Here is a 5,237-nt window from a genome sequence, read left to right as displayed (position 1 = left end):
CTATCTCAGAGTGCTCCATTGTGACCATCTGGACAGATGCACTGGCCAGGTAGACAGGAAAAGGGTTGCAAACTTTTGAATTTCACTTCCTGTTTGGCCAGCGTGACGAGCTGATCAGCACAGGTGACCATGCAGAGCTCATCAGCATGATGTCCACATTGCCGGGGCACATTGCCCGGCCCGTACTTTGTGAGAAGTCTATGACCATGTCTATGTCCTCATCACCCTCGTCACCGCACTGCTGTCGCCTCCTTGTCTAGTTTTGCTTTTGCAGCTTCTGGTTCTGCGCTGAAAAAAGGCAGGAAACAATTGTCTGCCCTTGCGCTGATGGAGGGAGGGATGACTGATGGCATGGCTTACAGTGAATTAAAATTAGCAAAAGGGGTGGCTCTGCATTAAGGAGAAACACAAACAACTGTCACACAGAATGGCCCCCTTGAGAATTGAACTCAAAACCCTGGGTTTAGCAGGCCGTTGATTTCACAAAACAAATCAGGTCAATTTCTTGTTTTGATCTATCTAGCTTTTATATCTTTGGCTGAGAGCAAACAGTGCAGTACAACTACTAGCCATCATCATCTCCTGGCTGCTTGGTAGAAGATGGGAATGATCTGGCTGAGTCACTCCCATGTCTGCCCAGGTGACCCAACTGACCTCTCTGAAATCAGCTAAAAGAGCACCTAGGAGTACAGTAACAATGACTACCAATCATAATGCACTTTCTGCCACCAAAAGCCAATGAGCTGCTGCTCTGTAGCAATGCAGTCCCATGTCTGCCAGAACCCAGGAGACGTATGGTGACGGTGAGCTCAGCGGGCTCCATGCTTGCCGAGGTATGGCATCTGCTCAGGTAACCCAGGAAAAAAGGCGTGAAATGATTGTTTGCCGTTGCTTTCAAGGAGAGAGGGAGAGGGGAGTCTGATGACATGTACCCAGAATCACCCGCGACACTGTTTTTGCCCCATCAGGCATTGGGATCTCAACCCGGAATCCCAATGGGCAGCGGAGACTGTAAGAACTGTGGGATAGCTACGCACAGCTATCCACATTGCAATGCTCTGGAAGTTGACGCTGGCTTCGGTACTGTGGACACAGTCCACCAACTTAATGCACTTTGAGCACTTTGTGTTGGGGGACACACAACGAACTGTATAAAAACAATTTCTAAAAAAATAACTTGTATAAATTTGACCTAATTTCATAGTGTCAATATACCCCAAGGCACTTGATCACAGCCTTGGATTGGCTAAGAAACTACTTATACTTTGGGCTGATCTACACTGAGGGGGACAGAGTCAATGTAAGATACACAACTTCAGCTATAGGAATAGTGAAGCTAAACTTGATATACCTTATTTTGACTTATCTCCTGTCTTCACAACACAGGATTGATAACTGTGGCTCCTCCATTCACTTCACTTCACCCTCTTATTCTAGCAAAGTTCCAGAATCAACAGAAACATACTTGGGAATTGATTTATTGACAAGACACAATAAAGCAAAGCCTAATAAACCAATTATTACCTACTAAGCCAGTAGGAACATATCCTTTGATCTAAGCTCTAAAAAGGCAAAAAGCAATGCTGACACCCTTGGATGTTACACAGCCCCTCTGCCCCCACTGCTTTCTACCTTGCCATGATGAGCTCCCAGACATGCACCAAACACCATTCACATGACTTTGAGAACTAGGTAACTAAGTGAGGATCATTTCCCTGAAATGACTCCTATAGAGGAATTCAAAGCAAGAACCATTAACACAGAATTCTGTTCAAAGACAGAGAAGTCTTTCAGCCTCCTTCCTCTCGCTGGTTCCTCTCATTCCTTCTGTTCAAAGACAGTTCCCTGTACACTCCTAGTTTGCACAAACCCACCCACTGACCTGTAACTAGCAGTCTCTCACTGTTAACTCTTACAGCAAACCAGGGCAAAGAAAGCCTATGCAAGTGCTAAGCCCCAATGCTCTTTTCTGCTCCTTTCCCACAGAACTACCTCAAACGTACGGTCAATGGCATCAAATCAATTCCTTGCCATGGTAAGACCTCGGGCATTGGTGCACCCCAGTCCCTCTGAGGTGATCGGCTGGTTCCTTCCGGCCTTAAACTCTAGGAATGTGACTCAAAGGGCCTCGACTTTCCTCCTCGTCGGGGCACAACATTTACAGAGACTGTTCTCTAAGTTAAAACGGTGGCGTTTTCCCAATGGGAAAGGGATGGAAAATTTCTCTTTCATGGGGAGACGAGGGAAAGAATGATCCAAACCATGCAATTATTGCTGGAAGGTGTACTAAGGAGAGCAGTTTAAGAACCGACACAGAATAGACTAAGAAAGCAGCTGTTTAACTGACCTACAAACAACGAGAAAGTAAAATCTGCAAGAGCAGCCTTTCAACTCAGAGGCCTAATAATAAGATGTAACTAGTAACTGACCAAAAATTTACAAATGACTCAAAACCATACTCAGTACAAACCAAACGCCAACACAGACAACACCACTTTTCTTCGCTGCTCTTCAGCCATGATATTCTCCCCATAGGGAGGTCCACCATTCCTAGAGGTTCAGTGCCACAATAACAGGGCAATGTGCACACCGGGTGGAGGAAGCTGCTACTCCATGTCCCTATTCCAAAAATCAGTTTAATAGCTAGTCCTGAGATAGAGGAAGTATCTGTTATTAAAGTGATAAGAACAGATTTAACATTTTGATTCCAGCCAATGTGAAAATGATCTCTAGTCCTCTGCATAGAATGCTTAAATTATGCAAAAATAGCAAGTTTGGTTTAAAAAGTCATAAAAGGCACATCATCCTGAATCTGACACTTGGTGAAATCTAAGTCGAGAGCACACAACTGATTTGGGGGTTGTGCCCTGCTTCTTAACAGGCTGCCCTGAGGTTGCCACTCACAGTCACAAGCTACTCCAGACAGCTCGAGCCCGCTCATGGATCAGTAACTGGTTAGCAGATAGGAAAGAAAGAATAGGAATAGTCTGTTTTTGCAATGAAAAGGGGTAAATAGCAGGCTTCCAAAGTATGAGACGAGACTACAGACATTAGGGCTGGTCAGTTTAGACAAGAAATGACTAAGGAGAGATACCATACAGCACCAGTTCTCAACCAGGTGTCTGCCAAAAGAAACCCTGGCTTGACCCACCTCTACAGGCCACCAAGCCTACCTGCCTGGTTGGAAAGGAGAGAGGGGAGGAGAAAGGGCCCAACAAAAAATTGCAGCATCGCTGTAGAAGAGAGAGATCTTCTCCTGCCATCATCAGTAAGGATTGTATCACAGCCACTGACTCCCAGAACAGAAATAGCAAAAGTCCAACCAGAATTCTGCTTTCTTTTCACAAGAAGAGGTAACAACCTCACAAAACTGGGTAAAAACTCACAAATATCACTCTCCAAGAAACCCTTCAACTTTGAAAAAAAAAAGGGAAGAAAATAGAAGAAACAAAAATTTGATAAAATCTGAAACAAACCCAAAAACTGCTGCAGAGTCACTGCCAGGGAAAACGCACGATATGCTACAGGCAGAGTGACTACACTGACTGCCCACTAAGCCTCTCGCTTTTAGAGAAAATTTAATTGAACTAATTTAAATCCCGAGTGTGATCATTGGAACCAGGGACACTGGAAGCAAAACCAGCACCTTGACCAATGACTCGCTCCGCTGCACACAATGCACCATGGGTATGGAAATTGGAGTCCCTGGCCGGGCCCCATGGCTCAAAGGCGTCTTTTCTCAGGGACGGCAGGTGAGGGGGCAGAATTGCTCTCCTGAGACAGTCCCGCTGACGCCCAGGCGCATGGCGAAGGGAGCCGGGCGGAAAGCAAGAGGACAATCTCCCACTGCTGTGTCAGCAGGCTAAAAATCAGAGGAAATGCCCACACCTGGTAGGAATGGATGTTTGTTTATGTGTGTTGTGGGGTGTCTCACCTTGGCTGAGTTCCTTCCTGCTGTCCCTGGTGTGTAAAGACAGATGCAAGTTTGAATGTCCTTGAATTGTTGTTAGTGCTGAAGTTGTGGGCCCTAGGTTTAAGTGGCTACACCTGTGTCCTGGTACGGTTTCGTCCTGATGTGTAAAAGGCTGCTGTGTGTGGCGTGTTCTGCAGTGAGGTAGCAAAGGTTAGTTGCTGAGGTGGTGCATGCATCCTGAAAGTTGTGCACCCCAGCTCCAAGTCTCAGAGTCTAGAATTTGCATAAACCCATCCACTGAACTGTGACTAAGAAATTCACCCTGCTAACTCTTAGAGGAAAACAGGCCAAAGAAAGTGTATGGAAGCGATAGACCGCAGCCCCAATGCTCTTTTTGGTTCCTTCCCACAGAACGTTCACTCCATAGCAGTCGAGTTCCTTGCTTTTTCTTGTCTAAGCGCTGCATGCATGTGCTATACCGGACCCTGAGCTGATTGTGCTCAACACAGCCTGGCCTGTACCTGTCTCTGTGGTGCAATGGGTCAGTGCATTTGGCTGTTAACTGAAAGGATGGTGATTGAAGTCTACCCAGGGACAGCAGAAAGGCCATGATACTTCCTTGCTTCCCTGAAAGCTGCTGGGAGCCTCAAAGGTCCTGTTTTGCTGCCTCATTGCTTTCAGCTGGTGGCTTGAAGAGCAGGCTGTTTGCCATTCAGAAACCCATCTCCTGGCAGCTGTGCCGGAGGGCTCAAGCTTAATCCTCAAGGTCAAGCGCAAAACCTTCTGCTGGGATCGTTTCGCTCCCTTCCTGCCTCTGCCCAAGCGGCAAGGGAGAAGCGGATGAGACACACCGGCTCAAAGACACCTCCCTCCCACTTCCCTGTATGTTGCACCTCATGCCTCATCAGGAAAGCGCAGCCATGCTGCCCAAGCCTGAGTCATGTCTGCAGCCTGGCCCACACCGGTGGACGGCGCGCAGAGTCACGTGAGTCAATGGCAGGACGAGTCGGGAACCTCGGCTCTTTCCCCTGACAGCCACACACACACAGCACTGCCTGGTGTCCCGAGAGCCTCTCTCGTGTTCTCCCGCAGTAGCTGCCTGCCGGAGTGGGTGGGAAAAGGGGACCAGTGCGGCCTCATTGCAGGACAGGAGGCCCTCGCCACGCCCAGGCCTGCCTCTTTCCTTCAGCCCAGGCAGCCAGAGGTGCCAGGGAGCTCCCTGGCCTCGCCTCAGGCACCTCTTGCCTCATGGCCCATGCTCTTGGTGCTCTGCTGGTCACTGCCTCGCTTGAAGGCCCAGAAGGAAAAGAAACAAGCGTATGCA

General features: G+C 48.0%; 1 non-coding gene across 1 annotated transcript; it reads right to left on the bottom strand.

Moving 5' to 3' along the window:
- Nucleotides 1-2,534: 2,534 nt before the first annotated feature.
- LOC115640633 lies at nucleotides 2,535-2,727 on the bottom strand. The gene has a single exon (XR_003997909.1). It is a non-coding gene; the product is annotated as a U2 spliceosomal RNA (small nuclear RNA).
- Nucleotides 2,728-5,237: the final 2,510 nt, after the last annotated feature.

The sequence above is a fragment of the Gopherus evgoodei genome, unplaced genomic scaffold, assembly GCF_007399415.2.
Source record: "Gopherus evgoodei ecotype Sinaloan lineage unplaced genomic scaffold, rGopEvg1_v1.p scaffold_31_arrow_ctg1, whole genome shotgun sequence".
Classification (NCBI taxonomy): Eukaryota; Metazoa; Chordata; order Testudines; family Testudinidae; genus Gopherus; species Gopherus evgoodei.
The sequence above is the reverse complement of the archived record's forward strand: the minus strand, read 5'-3'. Positions and strand labels throughout refer to the sequence as shown.